The sequence below is a fragment of the Bombus affinis genome, chromosome 9, assembly GCF_024516045.1.
Source record: "Bombus affinis isolate iyBomAffi1 chromosome 9, iyBomAffi1.2, whole genome shotgun sequence".
Lineage (NCBI taxonomy): Eukaryota > Metazoa > Arthropoda > Insecta > Hymenoptera > Apidae > Bombus > Bombus affinis.
Genome location: NC_066352.1, coordinates 2,108,191 through 2,131,918, shown reverse-complemented (window position 1 = coordinate 2,131,918; position 23,728 = coordinate 2,108,191). Strand labels below are relative to the sequence as shown.

Below are 23,728 nucleotides of genomic sequence, written 5' to 3'. Positions count from 1 at the left end.
TAGGCATACCTATATGACGCATCGCTCGTCGTTCGTTTGACGACTAACAGGACACGTTGCACAGAAATTAAACAAAACGTAAAACGACGAAAGCGTTACGCGAGATCGGATCTCCTACAATTTATTTAATACGCCATTGTATTAACTTTCGCAAGGTTCATAATTAATTAAGAAATAATTCGAGGCAATTCATAAGAATTATTCATAAATGATAGATTAATAACAATCGTGCGTTCGGTTTTATGTTCCATGGATGGAATTGACTCGTTTGCGACTAAACGTTGGGATTTAATCTTTAAACTTTGTTTGTATTAAGCGCGCAATTAATGTTAATTGTATGCAAAATTGAGGAATGGGATTACAGATAATACAAGTGCATTTCACATTATTTATGTAGAGTATTAAACTGTCTGAAAATGAATTTATTATTACAAGGTAATATGGTATATTCTCTAGGAATTTGTTGATTATTGTAACGTATTAGTAAGTATAGTATTGCAATAATCTCTAAGTTTGTAAGAAAGAAATAAAAATTGTAAAATATTGAAATTGTATCTACTCTGAGTTAAAGATTGACTAAGGTATGCCGTCCATTTTGAAATATGAAAAGAAAAAAAAATGAAGAAAACTGGCAAGGAGCTTTAAAACCGTATATTTTTTCTACAGTACCGTTACGAGTAGCTCGAAATATCAGAAAATAAATCAACGGAACAATGAACGTGTACAGAAGCGAATCGAATCGATGCCTCGCTTGCTGATATTCTTCGTCGAGACTCTGTTCTAACATTATAGCCATTGTTGTGATTATTTTACGCGCGTGAAAAGTTCATTTTTTATCAATCCAGTGACGCTTGGTTTTGACGCGATTATTAAGCACTAAATTTCGGTTTCCCCCTTTGATTAATGCTACTTCAATAAATATCAATGTCAGAAAAAAACCCTTGGTAATTATATTCCTATAGATAATCTTATAATTCGCGAAAATTAGCGAATATTCGTTAAATCACGCGTGAAACTGGCATATCGTGATAAAACGGCGCTGTTTAGCCTTCAAAATCGTTCAGCAAGATTGACGTGGCGTCCTCGCGACAGTCCTATTTGGAACTATAGTGGTACCAATAGCATATTCAGTTAGTAACTTGTGAAGCGGCTCTGAAACGGTAGTACCTCGTGGCTAGACGTGCGCGAAATGAGAACTGGTTGGGTATTAATTAACCATTCTATAATTAACACGATGCCTACGTGGTATTTTTAATCCTTTTGCTTTTATTTTTGGCTTCGGATCCTTGCGAAGAGAATAGAAACATGCAATTCATTCCGCGAAAGTATTCGAAAACATTGGTATGTAATTTAATGGAACGGGATGTACGAGTTAGAGCGATTAGATTTTGGCATATTCGACAAATACACTTGATCGTTGGTGAGAAGAAAACCATAAACAGATATTTGTCCATTCATTATTGTTCTGGAAGAGATACAGCGAGGCAAACATGTGCCGGAGTCATTGACTGATGGTACCAAAATCTTCTCGGAATGCAAAGAAGTATTTCTTCGTCTCTGGCATTTGAACCATTAAACATTTATTTAGACTCTTCAATTAAACGAATCGTTTAAAAGCAAAAAATTTGTTTCTAGTATGTATTCGAAGACTAAAATGCCCAATTTTATTACACGAGTGTTCCTTTAAACGCAAACAAAATTATGCAATAGCTTATAACGTCCAAACATCGGTTTGTTCGGTTCGATGTATGTAGTACCAATTCGACAATCAGCATTAAAATTTCACTTGTTGTAATACGGAACACGAAACAATAATTACAATTTTAAGTAATCGGTCACGCGTTCGAGCGAAATCGATTTCTACGGAGCAAACACGAACAAAGCAAGATGTTTGTCCACTGTGTAGTTAATTAACTGTGAGGTTATTCGCGAGTTGCAGTACGTGATAATAATCAGCATTTTGTCGATAACAATTGGATCAAAAATTCATTTATTGCTGACGATAAGTTTGTTCAAAATTGTTTTATTAATTTATGTTAAGTACACAAACATATTCTTTAATTGATAATTTTGAAATTTTCGATGTCCAATTCTTATAGAAAGTATTATCGAATGCATGCAAAAGTAATACGTTATATAAATTTGACGTATAAGAAGCTTAGTTTTATCGTTCCAATAATCATTACGTTCCGTTCCTTTAATTAACATACATTCTATATCTCCAAGCAAAATTATTACGTCTGCTGCGTCTTATTACCTCTTAATTGCTATACGTAGAATTTTTTGTATCATATAAGATTAAGACCTTTATACCGTATCCTCGAGTAATGCATTTGTGGAAGAGTTTGCAGCAATATCTAAATGGTATTGAGTTTACCTTGACTCGGACAATTGCGCCTGTGACTGATCTGTGGCCTAGATTACGTAAATTCCGAACACCATAAGCAAACGTAATACATTAATTAGTTCAAACGTGATATCATTGATAAAGTATGGTCGATTTCTTAATCTCAAGTAATTAAGATTGTCATTAAGATGGCATTACAGTAGAACAGCGGTTCGTAATTCTTTTATCTAAAAAATTTCAATATATTTTTCATACAAATAGAAATTCAAAATGATAAATTTAGTATGAGGAAAGCAATGAACAAATTCATTGCAAATAAATGAGCAAATGAACAATGCCACGACAAAAGCTTGTGGATAATTATACATACTTGTTAATGAAAACCAATAACTTCTGCCAGCTCGTTAATGGATGACCTGACTGAATTTTCTAGCATTAAGCGGACAAATGAATTATCCTTTCGAGTTGGATATACGTTATAGCAGCTACGAGGCTCGAGAGTGGCTACGTTTATGGCTTTATTTCAGAGCAGAGTATTACCATTTAACTGCATCTGTTTGCAAGTAATTACCATTTATCTAGTGGAAGAGTAGCGTGTTAACGATTATTTTACGTCATTAACCTTTTCTCTACTGGACTAATGTCTTAACGATCTATGGATTAATTTTTAACAGTGGATCGAGGAGAAATTTCTTCTGGAGACGAGTTACGGATATACACGTATGCATACAACTCTTTCTTGATAGTAATTTAGCGTGCATCAAATTACGATGCGAGGTTAATTACATTGTTTGGAAATGTTTAAGAGAAATTTTTTACCCATTTACAGGGCAATTTTAGGGTGAAAATATGCGTTTAACATTTAACATTTTAAAATTAGGATTACACGTTAAATGTTTAAGTTGCCTCGAAACAGTTTAACATTTTAATTAAAAAACACGCGGATACCTGGAACAGAATAAGGTGTATTTTGTGGTTGTGGTGCCCAGTAAGCTTGACTGATCGCAGGATAATGACTTTTCGATCCAAGGCTGGGCCCAGAATACTGCTTTCTGCTCTTCATTGCCATCGTCGCCTTTTCCTCCACGTGCACCGTGTGCGGGAAATTCGAAATGAGTCGTGCACGCAACCTCGATGCTAACTCGCTTTTCAACAAACTCAGACTTCACGAATATTAAACTCCACAAATATCACTGTATAAACATTCACCAAGGACGACAAAACAAAACAGTCAATGTTTCGCGACGATAATATTTTGTTTTCAAGTCTACACGATACTTATTTCAGCATGCCGACAGGTGATTTCAAACGAAACTTCTGTACAAATGAAATTATATAAGACCGTTAATCGATCGAAGAATTCGTGCAGCAGCGATTTACGATTTATTTTTAGTAGATTATATACGTTTTTATGCAGATTGTTACGCGTTCCGACGCAACACGTGTCTTGTGTCCAATGTTCCGATTATTCCCCGCAAACGGATTTCGCTCTTACATAATCACACCAACGATGTTCATGAAACGTGGAACAATCGTGACAACAACGATCGTCGATAGCAACGGTGCGAGGCTTGTTTCTGACACCGTCGACGTATCGACTTGTCCGATCGGCTCGATCGCCAATCAAAATAAAACGGCCTCTGTCCGCCAGCCGAAACAACGCTTCTTCCATCGATTCTAGCAGAATTTACTGTAACGATCGATTATCCATGGCCCTGATGTATACACTTGGATTTAATGTTGGCCGATTACGTGCATTTCAGTCTAGAACAAATACGTCGGAATAATGGTGGTGGACAAGCTGTCGGCGCGATGATACTCTGACTCGAGTACTCGAAAATAGATGCTGTCTGCCGTTCCAGGAACTTTTGCTTGGCGTGCCTGTGACCGACGATGATAAGGCACGCGACTCGCGACAACGATCCTTCTGTATCGTGTAATTCACCTTTCTACGTAAAACTTTTCGTTGCTAATCAGAGTTATAACAGCGGTTCACTAACTAACTACAATTCGCTTATTTGGCCAGTTATCAAGGAAGATGTATTTCTAGAAATTCTCTCTTCTCCGTTGAGCATGAGCGAGACACGGATATCTGACACATTTGTTTATTTTATTGCGTTATTCGTGACGAAATCGAAGAAAAATTTCCAGGTAACATAGTAAGTTGATATGATTTTGTTTTTCCAAATAATCGACGATAAGACAAAATGTAGTCCATGGTATTGGTTCGTCAAATTCAAACTTCGGAACAACGACGTTTCATACGTATCGACATCGACCTATTGTTAAAAACCCACTTCACAAAGACTGTTTTAACAACCGATAGGATAACGACGGCCATTTAACGAAGCAAAATCTTAGCCAGTTAACGCGACATTACCTATCGACGGCACTATCGATTAATCGAATCACCATCACAAGAGACAACGTCCAATAGCAACGCGAGCTTTTACGATTTCACCCGCGCACACGATCGTCGGAAATGTCGAATACGCGCACGCCTATCCTCGCGTGCAACTTGTGTATTCACGAGCGAGTGCACGTTGCATATATATGTGTGTCGTGTGTGTATCGCGCACGAGAAAACACGCGACCGTTGTCTCTACCGGTGCCGTATAAACGAACGGTAGGACTCAGTTCGTCGCTCGACACTCAACAAGTGAGAGAACCGGCGTTCGCCTCAAGCTTCCACCGCCACTCGTCACTTCGTACTTCTTCGTGCGCTCACGACTGTTTTATTCACCTCCCCTGACACCTCTCGTCCACAAACGTCCCTTCTCCTCTTTTCGCACGAGTTCGTCCTATCCTTGTCGCTCTCAATCCTCTCTTCCTACCTTTGCGTCTTCGCACCTCCTTCTTTCGTCTTACCGCCGTTTAACCCTATCCCTACCCATTCTTCCTGGTTTCAAGCATCAGCGCATCAAACGTTCAATTTCCGCTTCTGAGCTTTACGCGAGCGTGCAAGTCGAATATTTAATTTCCTCTTTAATTTTGAATAATTTCACTGGCAGGTATAAAAAACTTTATTGAATAATGTATCGTCTACTTTTTTTTTTAACAATCTTTTGCTATCTTCCAAGCAGTTTCATTATTCCCCTTTTAAAAAGCTTTGCTTTCGTATATAACGATAAAAATACCACAATAAAGAAGAAACGAATAAACTTCCCAGTCAGTCGTATACGTATATAAATGATGAAGTATTAATTTTGTCTTCGTTAAAAAAAGAGGTTTCGCTTATGGATATAGATACCATAGCCATGGCATATGTCGTCCGATATAATAGCTATACATGTAATATAAACTTAATTATCAAATTATATCATTTTATGGATAAATATCGTAACACCAAGACTTAACAAGTCTTAACTGCATTTTTCTTTTTTTAAATATTTCAATATGATATTTAACGACGTAATAAATATTAAAAGATTTCTTTGGATTTAGTCGTCGTTATTATTTTATTAAAAAGTAGTCCTTGAAAAAAAAAAGAAAAGAAAAGAAGATTAGGTATTTCTTCTCTTTATTTTTACTTCAATTTTTATGCTAATTTTATTCTAATTCTATTCTAATTCTATTCTAATTCTATTCCAATTCTATTACAATTTTCATTGGAAAATTACGAAGTTTCTTTGCAGCAGGTAAGGTTGTTTTAATAATTAAAATAATGCTAACGCAGAATATACACACTGTACATTAAATCTCTTTTGTATTTTCAAGTTATACAATAAAATATAGAATATATAGAATGATATTGTATCACTTTTTTAAAGGTATAGAACCAATAGCATTGCCCGTACTAATAAATTACAAATTTTACGTGAATATCTAGAAGCTTCTTATCGTTAGATAAGTGTCACGGCAAATAAAAAATGGCAAGGAATTTTACGTCTTTTATGCTTACAAGATAATATTGCTCGTGAAATAGGATTAACATGCTTCGATTATCAATGCAATTGTTCTAGATTCCTGTTAATATTGCCAGCAAAAAAAGAGACCAGTGTCAATTCTTATGCTTTTTCTTCAAACCTTTTTACTCGTCTTAACATATTATCTTACTCTCATAATGCAGTAAATTCACTTATCAATAAAATTTAAAATAACCACAATCAAACAAATTTTACGGCGAACGATTTGCTTTGACGCATTCCATTCACGTACCTTTAACGTTGTTTTGGCCGCCCTTCCTTCCCCTTCTCTTCCGCGACGATTTACGAGATTAGATCATATCGTGTTCTAACTTAATATGCTCCCCGTATTAAGATCACACACCATCATCCGGAGAAAACAGAGCAACCGATTGCGAGCCAACAGAAAATCGTACGACCGGCCAGAGGTTCGCACACGGCACATGTGACCTGCTTCGAGCGTAAAACATTAAAATACAAGTCGGATTCTCTTCGACAAGGAAAAAAGAGGAGGCCTCTTCAGTTTAGGTTACACATAAGCGTAGAACGACGAAATACAGTATCAACTGATTGTCATCGCAAGACACGCATTGATCGCAGAATATTGCGCCACGGTACAAACTCGAAGTAGTATGCTGTGCGTTACAAAACTCAATTTCTGTTTCAGTTGTTTTGGACGTAGTTTTGAACTTCGGTGTTCTATAGCTATAGAATATGGCTCTGTTTTAGTAACAGTGTTATTACGTGTGTGATATAATAATATATCACAGTAGCCATTGTAACTAAGCACGGCAGCTAAATCTGGGATCTGAATCTGATTCAGATATAACAGAAACAATTATGTACGTATATCGTCCATCTAAATTCAAATATAAAATAGATATAAAAGTTACGATATTTTAATAACAAACAAGAACCTGTTATCACGAGAAAGAAAAAAGAATTTTCATTAACACACAAGCATGTCGAATAATGTAAATACAGATGCAACAATGTGATACCATTTAATTTAAAGCTTATAAAAAGGTTCTCAAAACATTCGTGCTGCTGATATGAAATAGCCAGTGATAACATCAGTGACACGGCTTGTATCCGGTGTATGTCACGTTGCTGGAATCTGACGAATTACAGGAACGTGCAATCACGATCCTACCGTGTTCTCATCTTCTCTTTATCCCATGCACGAACTTCCTGTTTTCATTGGTCCAGATTTTTGGCTGCAGCGCAAACACAGAATGCGGAAAAATAAAAACTCCTGCTGCACAACAATGCGTTTGCATTGTTTCACGCTCGTTACGCGCTTTCCAACAATCGTGACATAAATTTGGGATTATTGCTTTACTTTTTAACTGGTGAAGCGAAAGGCTCGTTACTGCCAGTGATAATCTGGCTTATGGAAAAAAATAGATAGAATCGCGTTCGGTAAAATTGAATTGTATGTAGTGAAATGAAAGAAAGGGTAAGGAAATGTTAAATTAAATAGTTGAAAGAAAGCTGTGTTTATACAATAACTGCCTTAACTTCTTCAAAGGAAAATGCAATTATTCGTTTGTTTCATTTTTATTTAATTAATGAGTGTATCGTTAGAAGATAACATTCAATAGATCTGTAGTTTTTAATTGTAAAAAGTATTGCGACTTTTTCTCAGAGAATACTTCCGCAAAAGAAGTTCCCTTCGTTGCATCCTCCAAAGATGAGTAATTCTATTTTGACACTTGCAATTGAGTTAGAATGTTAGGCTTCAACGTTGATGAATGGTAATTGATATTTGTGGTACGAGCGACACTAACCCGGCATGGAAAATATGTAAACGGACACGAGGGCCAGAAATATAATTGCGCTTGTTTACGAGAAAGATTCGGTGCCAACAGTCACCGAGTTGATGAATTACGGTTGGTTATCATTTCAACGTGGACACACATTCATTTAAACCGAGTGGTTGATGAAAACCTAAAAGAAATTTTTATTTGAAAAATTTCAATGAGCGAATAGCATACAATGTATGAACGTAATATGCATATGTAGTATATTTTGTAATTTTTAAAACTTATATCCTTCATATGGTAATACGTAATGTGTAGAACAAAAGATTAAGAATTCTATAGCGCGGAAAAATATCTACAAAAATTTTAAAGAAATTTTTATGCATATTCTTTCCGATTTCTCATGCTTATTAACTTCGGCCATTTTCTAGTTTATCTTGAATAATGTACATTGTGAAAGAACGCGTGATGTAACAGAAAAATAACGGAACCCATCGTTACCAATTCTCCTATTTGTTTCTTTTCAATGACGTATTTTGTACGAACCAACTGTTTAGAATAACCAAACTGCGTGTCGATCTTCTACGGAACTGCTGAATTATTTAAAAGTAACACAAAACGGTTATCTCATACAATGCAAATCATTTTTCAGTCATCGTTCTAGTTCTATTGTAGATATTGCATGCAGCTTATGGGAATATCCCCATTTCTGGTAAATGTAGATAGCTCTTAATGCTTTTGTATATATTAAATATAGATAAGAACTGTTGTTAACTGACATAAAAGTTCCATTAAACGAATTATCAATTAAACTACAACGCATGCTTAATTTTTCTTTGTTATTTGAAACGCAAATTTTTTACACAACTATTAAATACTTTTCTGTTTTCAGAAAAGTATCCCTATAGTTGGAACCATGTAAAAGTAGTCAAAATCACTGTATATAGTATAAATTACATTATTTGATAAATTAAAAAAATGTTTAGAAACGAAGTGCTCAAGTGGAATATTTTATCACTCGTATTTTGACCTATTTTCTATGAATAATCGCATCATTTTTAGTTACACCACACCAGTTATTAAATCATCTTACATAGGCATCTTGTAAGGGAAATTTAATTTTGGCGTAAAAGCTAAGGCAAATAAAACATGTTCCACGTTCGATGCGTTAAATATACGCTGAACCAAACATCGTGGTGTGTATCTACGTTGGTCTTTGTGTACATCGGTTTCACGGCGAAAACATCGATAAATCGATCATCGTTTCTGTTTTTAGTTCCGTGCATAGTCGGTTAGTTTGCAAATCAATTTCCCTTGGTGAGAAATTTGCTGTTGAAACATAATGCGCACAGCTGCCCGCTAAACTCATATTCATTAATAAATTATCAAACCACATCGAGACGTGAAAACGAAGGCTTCAAGAGTTGTCATCATGACAGGCTTCTAATGTCAAAAAATCAAGTTTTCTTAAAACCGCTATTTTCAAACGTTTTGTTCGGAAAATATTTGAAATTTCGTGTTTCTCAAGTAAATTATGTGTAAATTAAATCTTAATTACAGACCACTTGTATCTGAAAGAATCCTGAATTTTTGCTTCATGATTACTGCCTAGTTGAAAATTTTGGAAACTCCAACACTTGAGCATATTCGATTATAAATTATAATTTATTTATTATAATTTATTTATTTATATATTTATTATAATTATAATAAATAAAACTGGATGCTATGTACATAGTATATATTTTATAAAATAACATTTATCGTTAAAACCATCCTACAACGACGGTTTTAATTCACTTTTCTCAATCGATCTATTACTATTTTCTATTCTCAATTTATTTTCACCTCGCTTGAATAAAAAAAAGTTACAACAAATCATCCTCGATACTTCACTGTCCAACTACCCGTGAATCTCACCAAGTCCCTATATACAATTCAAAACACTCAAACACAATGGTCGGTTTCACTAACCGAACTCTCGATCGCGTGTTTACAAAGAGACCTCCATTCCTCTCTTTTACATTTTAATTTCGTGCAAGAGGAGCAAAAGCAGTAGACACAGATAGTATAGTCGACGGAAGAGATACAACGGTATCATACAATCGGTTCGGAAGTTGTATCGATATGTTTCATTTTGGAGAAGGACCCTCTTGCACAATAATCTACTGATCGATAATAATAGTGGCATACTGTAGATTATAGACTTCCACGCAAATAGCTTTTACACGTTTATCTCATTTTTCTCAGATATTTCGAAGTGTTAGTTAGGATACTTGAAGCAAAGACAGATGTTGCCACTTAATTTCCGACTTCACTATCGTTATTTCAGCAACCATACAGGACCGCGCCGATGACTATTGGTCGATTCACGGAGGGCACGAGGTCATCGTTGGCATTGGAGTTTCATGGATATTTGTGGCCTGTCCCTACTCGAACGACGTCGATGATGCATTATTTATACACGGTCGGTTGTATCGCATACATCGTCATCATCGAAGTGACGCATTATCGATGAGAATCCACGCGTCGACGTTGCTGTAGGAACTTCCTTGAGACGTCTCAGCCACCGGATATCGCCGATAGAGACAATTTTTATTCGAATTTCCGACCACGATTCCACCGTATCTATCCATTCTTCTGTGTATCTCGAATCGTGCCGCCTCGTAGATCGAATAAATTTGATCGTTTCGTGGATCCCGATTGGATCTGACTCCATTGTGAAATTGTCTTTGGTCCATTTTTTTTTTTTTTTTTTTTTTTGTTTCGACCTTAGATGATTACGGAAATATGTGGAAATTGGTTAAAAATATACATATATGTATCTATGAATTGCGTACTTACGTAATGAATGATGATTTAAAGTAATCATCGATAGAATGAAATAGAATATTAAAGTTGAATTTACCGATTACTGCCTATACAAGAATTGAGGGATTCGTACAAAAATAGGATACCACAAGAAACAACCTTTGTTGCTGATGAATAACATGTTTGTGTTAACAAGATTGTTATTTTATCAGGGTATCACAAGCACTGTTTTCTTAGAGGGTGATTTACATATAGATATGACTCAATCTAATAACAACAGTACAGGGGAAGAATATAATATCCTCCAGTACTTCGTTGTTTGTATCTCTTTTGTACTTGTATATGTTACATGTATGATTGATTATACCAACTTAATTTGAAGATTGTTTAGACATTGATCGAAATGGACAGAAAGATCGCGACTGGTGATGACTGGCGATCCGATACGTACGAAACGCGTACAGTTTGGCACCGATTACCGTCTTGTCGTTTAGCTGCAAAACACCGATAAATAATGAGTCAAGGGCATAGATGCAGGCGAAGGAAGCGAAAGACAATGTGCGTGTTCCATTATTCATGGCTGCATTTGCTTTCTTAGTAGGATCTCTTTTCAAGAGGCTCTTTAACATAGAAATAGTACAGCTATTCCTTGAGTAGAAACAGTAATATCCTTTTAGGTAGATTTTTATCGAATCTTCAGAGTTCACCTAGACGACGAAGGTTTTTCAAGGTATAGACGATCGCTAGCAAATGAATTCATTTGAAATGTCTCTGCTGTTCCATTGTGCGACGGTTTTACTTAAAATTGTTTTCTGCCATGTTTACGTGTTTATGTTTGCCGTCTCGTTTCTTAGACACATTGAAAATGAAAGTTATAATTTGTTATATCTTGAAAATAAAATTAGAAGCTTATAATTGGATATCATCCTTTTCTTTTGTAAAAACTCATTGGTTGTTCGAATGTTTTGTATACTTTAATATACAATCATTTTTGTTATCTTATAAAATCTGTATTGTATAGTTTCGTACACTAACTTCATTCTTCCACTGAAATATAGGTAGTATGATATAAACTAGCGAAAATCGATCAACTCTTTAAACGAAATAACGAATAGAGCAAACAGGAGGCGATAATAGACAAGTAATTTGCGTGAATCGCCGCCGCAATATATTATTCTTTGTCCGAATTACACCTTTTGACTAATTACTGTAACTAATGCGCTCAACAGAATTATTTGATTCGTTCGTCTTGACACTCTAACTATTGTATTTGGCCGAATTTCCAACTAATGGTTCTAAACTACTATAAATCGACCTATCAGCGGATGCTGTGATTTCGTGCATAGCTTGATTCGTCTTTCCCTTTTGGCCGACATTTCTCCTATTAAATCTCCCGCTTATATTGTTGCAGGATAGAATTCCTGGACAAAACTCACGGTTTTCGTGCCAACTGTTACATTAATTCCCACCCACGTCGTGTTTCTTCTACTATCTAGAAGTTGAAGCAGTTTGTCGTTGAATTCATTAAATTGCAATCTCGTCTCCGTCCAGGTATAACAATAAATTTATTACTATATTACAAATGTTTATGCAACTATGGAGTATTAAAAAAGCGACGAAACATACGGAATGGATACAGCATACAAAAATATCGATATCACGAATAAAAAGATTTTGTATATAATTATATATCACTCAAAGAATGGATATTTATATCTGAAGAGGGATGGTCAAGAACCACATTGCACTTGGAGATTATTTTCGTTACGACGATAGGAAAACGTGGAACATAGTGAAGTATTACTCTCTTGAAACAGCAACATACTATGTATAGGACTTATTTGCGCTTTAATAGATTATCATACGGTGTAATAGTATGATAATGCGTGTACGCATTAATAAATAATAAACTTGATAATTATAAAATATCAATGCACACGGTAAAACAGAATATGAGATGACGAAATAATTCAAAAGTCGTTAGGTATGTCATATGTGATAACGGGTATAATTCGTGACATTGTGAAAGTACATTAATAAACCAGTAAAACGACCGTTATTTTCAGCGGGTACGACCAAGTTATATAACTTTGAAGTTTGTTTTCATCTGCACATTTTATAGGCAGTATTTTTCTTCCTTGTATATTTTCCTGAATGTTTGTAATTTCGCCGTTATACAGATTTCTGATATTTAAATGCAGCTTTTAAGCTTCTTTAAACTCTGAAAATCGTGGAAACTGTGCAACTATTAAAAGCTTTAAATATTGAGAATAACACGATATATTCAGCCGTACGATTTTGATAACTGAATATTGCATAAATTCTTTGAAGAAAATAATCGTAAAAAGGAAAATTCATTTTTAGGAATGAGAGAAAGAAACTTAATTTCACTGAATTTTATTGGAAGTATAGTGTTTTAGGGGAAAATTAATAGAATAAAATTATGTGAATGGTAAGGGAAATGTGAAGAGAACAGAGAGGTGTTACTAGTACGTAATTTTTTAAACTTCATTTTAACTTATATGTCCTGTTATATGTTATCCTTTTATATATTTATACAAGAATTATAGCAATTTACTTTGATTCTAGCGTTGAATGCGATCCATTTTGAACAGCTTATCGCTGCGTTTCTAGATTATCCAACTCATTCGAGGCAAAGAAACTGATTGAAATCATTAACAATCTGTCGCGAATAAAATCGAGATAGATGACTATGAATGAGTCTGTTAGGATCGTATGCATTCATGATTAGCTGACCTTCCAGTTCTGTTACGCAAAATGGATTTTCCACGCATGAAATAATTGATGACGCTTGAAAGGCTTTCCTTGTGACCGAATGTAACGGAGAATAATGCATTCGAATTCGCAGCACCTGGTGTAAATTAAAAATACGTCGGCAATAACATGTTTCCGTGTAGTTGTTTCGGGTATGTGTAAAGTGTAACGTGTTAACCAGAAATGGACATCTCTATCAAAAGGATTCAAAAAATAGTACGCTGATCAAAGCGAAATCGCAAACATTAAAAAATAAATGGACTATGGATAAACGTGAATTACTCTTCGCGTAACGATACTTTGCTTTTTGGTAAACATCGATTATTTTCTTACTTTATACGATATACGTATACACGCAAACACATCGTACTAAAAGTTTAGAAGTGTTTTGTAGTTTCGTAGTTCACCTAGAAAAAACTGAAGATAATTAGAAAACAAATGGGAAGAGAATTCTACGGGAAAGAATAAATATTGTGAAACATCTTTTTCGTATGAAACTTTGTTTTCAGCATAGGCTTATAAGATTAAACGTAGGCCTTTGGTAATAATCGTGAAAAGCTATATTCTACGTATACTGGATTTTTTCAGAATTGTCAGATTTTCTTTGGTCACCGTGGTATTAAATATAAGTTTTTGCTAGTAATTTTACTTTTTAAGTAAACATTTCAAACCTGCCATTGATCATTCCAGATTGGCCATTGTTAACAACATGTACCAATGTACAATTACTCAACCTCAGTCAATTTCATACAACCAAAATAAACCACGTCCAATTCCATTAGAATTCCTGAGAAGACTTCCTCTTCCAACATCTCACACACATCACATGCAGAAATAACATCTAGTTCGCTTTCGCGTTCTACAAGATCAATGAATGGCTGGCGTATTAGGTATTTAGGATACACAAATCCGTCCATTCCGAATTCTCTTCGACGTATAATAGGATTTGGCAACCTGCAGTTTCTCAGTTCCGGTTGCGGTACGTTTTACGAATCGGTTCTTTTCGGGCACGATACTAAACGGTCGAGCGTGATACTTACTGGTTCGACGAGCGGCGATTTTATTATGCGGCATCCGTTAAATATTAGCTGTAATACAATATAATATGTGTACGTGTGTGTGTGACGAAGCAACAGTGTACGCGGTGTCGAGCAGCGTTGTGTATAAATATTTGGCCGAGTTCCAATTTGCTTCACCATTCCGCATTGGTCGCGAGATTCGTACATTTGCTTTTCCAACGCCAAAGCCACTTGTAAAGACCACGATGACGTGTTTCATTTCTGAATGTGCCGCTTCCTACCGGACCAAAACGTACAAGGGAACTATAATGACGAGAGAAGATGCACGGCTGCTTACGCACACGATCGTTCTTGTCACGTTTTACTTCTGGATGTTGATTTTTCCTTGGTATTTGTGTTTCAATGTTGCTTGTGGTTGCTGTTTTATTCATGGCTATCGATATTTCTTTGATGTTTCATTTACAGATGTTTATTTGCCTATTAGTGTTGCTTATCGTTGGTGTTCCCTGTATCGATGCTAATTTTTACTTTGTTTTCTATTCGTGGATGTTATTCGTTGTTACACGAATGTTGTTTGTCATTGATACATCGTTCCTAAAGAATAGGTTAATCTTTCTTCGTCCAATGAGGTTACTCGCCCCGATATCGAGAGCTATAAATTTTTCATCAGAAACCGTATCAATTAAAATCACGATTCAACATTTTTTAATCTCAGCTCGGAAATGCTTGATGAGATTTAAGTGGGAAATACTTTTAGTTGGATTTAATTTGAGAAGAGTATGCATTTGTCATTTACATCTTAACGGGGGGAATGCATTTCGAAATCCGATGTACATATCCTGCTTTTAAAGGTGCACATATTTTCAAGACCGATTTACTTTACTTTTTCATAAATGAAAAACACGTAAATACGATTAAATTCTGATAATTTGAAATAAACAGCTCCGAAATGAATTCGATTTAACGAGAATTCGAATTAAAACCAATGGAGATAGCAGTTAACAATTTCTCATTTCATAATTACTTTTTCTTGTTACGATGATTTAATGAAATATGCGCATAAAGCTTTATTTTCAATTCAAAACATAATGGTAAACGAATTCTTTTTTAATGTGGTTAATGATCGGTGATACGATAAAAGATGATGGGTGGTGGCATTAGCCTGTTATATCTAAACTTCGGGGCAATGACATTTCATATACGTTAACGTAATACTGAAATGTAATTCACGTATGATAATTGATCATTGTCAATAAATATTTACTACGAATACCGTTATATCCGAATTTGTCGCCAATTAATTTAACAATAACGATGAAAATGATAAAGGGCAATGAAATTTCCAAGAACGTCGAGAGAGAGATCGCCAGTAGAATCTTTAACGCGAGTAAGATCATACCGATGTTCGTCGATATCGAATCGGTAGCCAATTCTCGTATTCCAGCCCGTGGAAGTATCTGCGTGGTTTCTTGGTATTCCGTCTCGAACGAGTGCCAAGTGCATTCGAATCAAATCCGCGAAGCCGTGTATCTTCGTTCACGCGTTCGTTTGCCAGGAGAACGTAGAAATGCGGGGTCGCATCACGTCGTTAATGTTATTCATTGCCGCTAGGAGAGACGGAAACGCGTGTTACATACTTCCGTTACGGACCCATAGGCCTCTGTTTCGGTAATGCACCGTAGTATGTTTGTAATTCAATAATTAATCCGACTAAACTAAAGAACGTGTCAACTTGTCTTATTCTCTTTTACTTCTACGTTTACAATTATTCGCTAGAGCGAAAACAACAGACATTGATTACGCGGCAAGATTCCAATGGAAATGGACGATTATGTTGTGAGATGTCAGGATTATATCGTAGTAAGTAGTTTACAAAAATTTCCACAAACGTCATTATTTTACGTGGATACAAAAACCTTAATGGCCCATATATCAGTATTCTGTGCCCTGCTATTACCATCTATCTCATCGATGCAATATCGATGCTCATACTGCAGCGATATTTCTCAGTAAATTATGAAATAAAATCCTATTCGTTGATGCTTTTGTTAAAACCGATACAAATTCATTTTCACGTCACCTGGACGTTTTCCAATCGCTCATACTTCTTCAAATTGTACCGCTATTCATGCGTTTTTCCTACAATGGAAGAAATTAATAATGCGTGTTGCGTTTCGTTCGAAACTCGAAGAGAGAAAGGCGTCGAATTTCAGATTATTTAAAAGCAAACGCTGCCATTTTATAGAATGACGCACACAAGAAATCCTAGTAAGCGTGGCGTGTAAAAGGTAATCAGGTCGAGTAATTAAAATCGCCGATCGTATTGAACACTCTGACCTATTGCGAGCGACGATTCGTGTCGCTGTATTTATTAGTTTCACGTACCGTTTTCGATTCGCATGGAAAAATACTTGTTCGTCAACGTACACGGTTCACGCAATTCCTCACAATGATATTATTATATTCCACTGTTATAAACACGGTATTTACATGGAATGTGTTTTTACGCAGACCCCTCGTACCTGGAAACTTGTTTCTCATGGAACGGTGTTTGTTTTTTATTGCAACCAGGAGTTCCGTGCTATATGGATTATTGCCGATAGATGAAGCTAAGTTAATAAAAAATAATTCTATAATCGAATTAAAATACTTTTCTTTAAACGTTTAAACAAAGGCTCACGAGTAATTTTCCTTCGACCGTTGTTTATACGCGGATAAAATATATCTTTGTTTAAGCGTGCAATTAAGCGATTTCTTGGAGAGGAAGCCAGATCTAAAATAGCTTCCCTTTAATGCAAGCGAATAAAGTTAATTTCCAAGTGCCATATTATTCCGTGGGTAAACTTTCAATGGACGGTAACGTCGATTTCTTCGCCGGAACAATTTAGAACGGTATGGCGGCGAGCTTGCGAGAAAGTTGGTTCTATTTACCCGCTGATCCTTGTGATCCACTTTTCTGCGGACAGTGCTTGCTCGATGCATATTCAAGACGGGACGAAACACCGAATAAAGTCTCGTTAATGACAAATCTACCGAGAATAGCGGGATGTGCGTGTTGTTTTAAGAATGTGTTTTAAGAATTCCCAAGCGATTCTACGCGCGCGATGATCTTGGAAACTGGGACGAAGTTTTCTAATAAAAATATAGAAAGTCGTTAGGCGATGGTATCGAACGATGCCTAATGAAAAATGTCCGTTCGTGGAAAAAATTCAACATGCCATATATAATAGATTTTATCGGTTTGTTTGAGGACATTACACAGGAAGTTGCCGAAGAGGAAATGGAATCGCGCGAAGAGGATAGGACTTAGGGAGTTGCTTGAAGTCAGTGCATGTTCACTTTAAGCGGAGTGTTTGCCAAGTCATGTTTCATTGATGGGGTTTGGAGGTTCTTGGAGGGCGCTTCGCGACGAAGAAGCTGAGGCGAAAAATCAGCGTGTGTTTTGCATTATAAATTCGGCGGTGAAGATATAATGTCCGCATATCATTTGTTATTCATCAGGTTCCCTATGCTTTGCAAATAAAACGTATTAATAACTTGAACTCTTTTTCTAATTCTAATTCTTTTAATCTTAGTCTTCCTTTCATCAAAATGGCGTTTAACGACGTTTGGTCAGGCTAACATTGTGATATTTGTTAAACTAACGTGTCTTAATTCAAAAATTAAAATTGAAAAAACACGCAATTATACGAGTATGAGTATTGAAACTGAAATTTAAACGTTGACTTTTAACAGGGTTTTAAACTGACCCAGTTTGTGGTTTCTCGAATATGATTGCATACATGTATGTATTCACTGCGGCGTAAAGTAAGCTAAAATATGAAGAGTAAGAAGAAATACATGTGAAGCAAGAGAAATGGATCTCGGCACCTATGTAGCGAGTAGAAAATGAGCCAAATGAAATGAAAGTACCTGCGTTGAAGAATACGGCATATTAAAGGTATAGTTTCATAATTTTTTAATCAAACAGATGAAGAAAAGCGATTCGTATTTTACTTTTACTCAATTTTATAGAATTTTTCCTACCATACCACTATTTAGAATTTGAATGATAAAAATTTAAAACTTAAACATTTTTAAACTATAATTTAACATTTTTAAATTATAATTTTTATACTACAACGGGCAATACCGTACAATTTGGTGTAATCCTTTTAAGAATAAAACTTGTTAAATGTGAAAGCGAAAGAACTCAGTCGTAACATTATCAGCTAGTACCTCGAAAACTGAAATTTCAGTTGCTCTTTTGGGCAATGGAAATGGGTCTCTTTTTTCATTAACAACTGAAGCCTTTCAACGGAATTTTAATCAATTATCTCAACTAATATCATAGCCAAGATTTATTGCTACAGCAAAGTGTGTTTCAAGATACTATTTTCCAGAAAAATATTTACCTTCTTATTAAATAAACGATATTTCATCATATTTTTCCTATTATAAACAATATTTTACTACCTTATCTTATAAAACAACAAATTTTTTATTAAGCTGACAAACAAACATCCTTTAGACCAAAACGTAAGTGAAATCGCGTCTAAGTGTTCATGTATATATAAAAAAAAGGTTTCAAAGATAAAAAGGAAGGATTATTCTGTACATTTGCTTCATTTCGGCATGCAGAATCGTCCCCTTTCGGATTACATCTCTATAGTTTAACTATATCTCATTAATGCATATTCATTTTCTTTTGTTTCGTTTCAGCAACTACGTGAGAGCAGCACCTTTTCTTAAGCATATTATATTATATACCGTGTCGCGCAAAGATTAGCGCGTGTGTCAGAATTCAATATGCATCTTTTATTGCTTATCAGTTACTTGAAAGAATCATAAATCTGTATAGAACACACCGACAAACCGATTAAATCCAATTTATCAGAAACGAGTTTGACGATTGAACGATCTAACTGGCTTAGAAACTGCAATCCTAGCATGCGTGTTTCCGACAGGCCTGTGAATCTTGCGTACAGTTAACGAAAGAGCAACAGCGAGATCATAAAATCGGACAAACGATAAAGTTTATGTTTCGATTCCCGAAAAAGCAATTGATATAAAGAACTCGAATTGTGGGTTGCTTTGTAGTATATTTACAGAGAATAGGAATAGCACGTAGTACATTCGAAAAGGGGGTAATGATTCTGGGTGAAAAAATGAAACGAAACAAAAGAGTAAAATTCGTTCAGCCAAGGCATAGTTTCCTGGAAAATCGAGTTTGTAAATTTGTCAAGTATAGTGGATCATCGGTCGATATTTTAATTTACGACCTTGGCATATCGTTTGTACCGATTGTACAAGCAATTCCGTTCGAGTTCGAAGTCGTTTGGTTTTCGCTCGATAAGATAAGACTTATCGGACTCGCACATTTGACCACGAACGTTAGGTTTCTTCGTGTTTCCTGATCTTATAACGACGAGAAACGTTTCGCGATATAGCGTGCTTACTGTCCGCGTTCCGATTATGCTTGCGGTAGAATCGATTCTCTCTCTTGATTTATTTCGACGTGATTGGCTACGTCGATGGCCGATAGCGATATTTCATGAAACTGCAATCGTGAAATTAGAGCTCGATAAACGGTAAGAGTTATTGGCGTTTAATCAACCAGCACTTTTAAATATTTTAATTGTTTTTTTTTTATGAAGATATTGCTGTACGAATATTATTATATCGTTTCATTACGCGAACATTTTGTTATCTAAACAGTTTTTTCTCCCGATAAGTTCAGATAACAGAGGTACTTACCAGTAATATTAAAAGATAAATGTAATATTAATACGATAAATACACTCCGAAATAAGCAAATGCAATTAACATGTTAACTTTTTGCACTATACTAGTATTTTTGATTGCAACAATACTATGCTAACATCGACGAAAATGTTGGCACGAATGAGATGAAACCGTGTTTCGGCGACGCCTGGTGAAACAAGTTATATTAGGCACATTTCCATAATACTTAATCTCCGTGAGTTGTGAGTAATGCAATCCTTGACGTTGCACAGGAATGACGTAATTACGATTACCTCCGTGAAACGAGTCTGACTGCAATTTACGTCAGTACTTCTCTCCTTTGTTTCAATAGACGAGATGCTTTTCGAGCGTGTTTCATTTCGTGAAGGCAATTGCGATAGGCTCTGTTAGTTAATAATTAATCATTCAAGTTGTGGATGCAAGTAGAGCTTACGATTTGCCTGACAACCGTTTCTCTCACATTCGTTAACGAAAATTTGCAAATTTTAATTCGATCTAATGTCGCTATTCTTTGTTTTCTATATTCTAATTATTATAGAAGTTGCGTTTGTGTTGAATTTCTCTCTCATATCCGATTCGGTATCGTACGCATATCGTAAAACCACGCGCTTTTATGAAACTACTTAAATCTGAACTGCACGCAGTGAAAGCGTTGAGCGGATTTTAATAATCCTCTTAATACACCCAATGTATATTCTCAAATTAGTTATTGCTTATATATCTCATTAAATTTAATATAATTCGCAATTCTCATAACGCTCCATATGCCCAAACAAACAAATTTTTCCACCCAAGGAACTAACTATGACATATAGTTAGAAAATTCCAAAAACAGAGAACGACAAATCACTGCAACACTTTTATGTCCTCATCAACGAAATCTCACTAAATGCTCCGACCAAAACTAAAAAGAATTGCAACAGCTTCGCAAAAAAAAATTAGTTTCTGTGTTTTACCGAAAAAAAAGATATTTAGCAGTTTTAATAGTTGTTTAAAATAGATTTCACGTTGTTCGTTATATATACATATTACGCAATTGTTGTGAGTGCCATTTGCAATTATATCACAGAAGTTTTTTTCACGAAAATATAACTGAATTTCTCAAAGAAGGTCGACTCTGAAGATTCAGCAGAATTTCAAAAAATTTTACGCAAAATCGACAAAATGGGGTACACGAGGAGATGACGTAACCTACGCGGAACGATCTTGAGAATGGATGGAACGTGGATGAAGCGTAACACGTGACCGAGTGTGTCGTTACTTACGGGAGACACAGTGTCAGCCAAAATAAACAGAATGTCACGGGTATAAATAAAGCTTTCACTCTCATCGTGCACTTCTTCGCAAGCTTCTCTTTCTTCTTTTTCCTTCTTTTTATCTTTCGTGTCTCTTTTTTGTCGATTTGACGTAGTTAGACGTATCAGAGGTCGCTTGTTGATCAACGTGCTTCCTGTCGGAACAACCTTAAAAAATCGTGTGTGCCATTAACGCGAATAATTATAGTTGCAGCGACAATTTGGTGGATTTTTCTCAAAGTAATTCCTTGTCATAGACATAAAAGTCATAAAACACTTAAAATTATGATTGCTTGAAAATTTTCCTTTCCGATTACTATCTCCAATTTTAGGACCTTTTTGTAGTTTCCACTTTTCATTCGTTCGTGAGAATTTGATTGCATGTTTTACATGCATGCTGACAATAATTGGATCTCGAAATTTTACATGTAATCTGCATTTACGAGAGGACCATGGTGCCTTCTGCCAAGAAAAATCAAGCTGCATTATCGCGTATGACTGTATACATTTACATCTAGCGAAATATGCCTTTCGCTTAACGGCAGAATGTTATTTAAAATGTTAATTAAGATCGATTTAATAAAGGGAAATATATCGTGTAAATTCTTTAGAAAAAAACTACATTTAATTTTCTGAAATCATCTTTTAACACTTTTGACGGACGTTTGATTCCTGTACACTCTACGTGGTTGGATTGGCGCATCAATTCTCGTGATTCTCTTCTCGTGATTCCCCGTCACGTGTACCTGTTATAGCCGCGGTTTCTGGTCTGTGTTGTAAAAAGAAAAAGAGACAAAAAAGCATTGAAAAAATGAGCGCAATCCCTGATCCAGCTGGGGTCGCAGCACGTGACGGGTGTCGTTAATATTTCATTAGCATTCGTTTTTCGTCGTCCATCCCGATCTGCCGTGGACAATTTTTATTTTGTGCACCCTGCTCGAACTACGATGGCCAGCTTTTCATTGTATACATTTACGCCACGATTGCTTCGAAAAACTCGTCTACATTTACGGAATTCTTTCCTCTCTTATGCTATAGTTAGTGTTAGTGTTAGAAGGTTCTGAGTTATTTAACCTCGTAATATGACATTACGCAATTCTATTGACACTATACTGAGAAATTATATAAGCAACCATGTAAATAAGAAAAAGTAGAAGAAAAAATAGTTGAACATTATGATTTTATTAACATTTTTATGCTATGTTATATTAGCTTCGAATAAGTTTATAGTATATCTATTTCATCTTTTCAAACGATGAACCGTAATTTTTCTTTGCATTCGGAAAGGAACATTTGGTTATAAATGATCTAAAAATTATAATTCTTTCGGAATTTGTGACGATCAAAGTTACGAATCAAATCATTGGATAAATCAAGGCAAGTATAAGATTTGATCATGGGATGGAGTTCTCATCCCTCCTTGTTTTCGGTATTCCGTCTTAGTTTCTCGTTGTCTACGTTACTGCGACGACGGAGAATGTGGTTTCAAAGCTTGTTCATTAAGTAGTAATTAATTGGCTGAATTGAGAGGTTGTGGAGATTGCGTAGTCAAAGAAGATATAATCGAGTCGCGGAGCAACGAATAAGGAAACGACGAGCACTTTTAGGGAAAGGGAGGAAGAAAAGTGTGGTTTGAAGACAATGCTCGAGAAACATCGCGCAGATAATAAACGAGAGGCGGGTCTATTGCGTCTTTCTTACTCGTGTCCTTTACTCTTTTCCCTATTTGCCATCAGACTATCTGAGCTTTGACGATTGTATTGCAAATTCTTATTCTCGAGGCTCCAGCAGTAAGATAAAATATATAACGTTGCTTATATATAAAAATATGAATTGTATATGATGGTTACGTTAGACGGAAGGAGATTTAACCCTTTTTGATCAGACGGTACTGTCATTTATATTAAAATGCAACAAAATACGCTTAGAATCTAGGGTTTGTAAATATTACTTTCTTTCAAGATCTTTGTAGTAGAAAAAAAAGCTTACAAAGAAGCTCATATTTAAACAAAGAATAAAATGAAAGGGAATAGCATAGAGTTTGAAGTTTCTTCGAAACGAGATATTG

The 23,728-nt window shown here is 35.5% G+C and overlaps 1 protein-coding gene across 20 annotated transcripts in view; it reads right to left on the bottom strand.

The window, feature by feature from the left end:
• Window positions 1–23,728, bottom strand: part of LOC126920331 (CUGBP Elav-like family member 2) — a 468,989-nt gene that overhangs the window by 42,362 nt on the left and 402,899 nt on the right. The window lies entirely within an intron of this gene.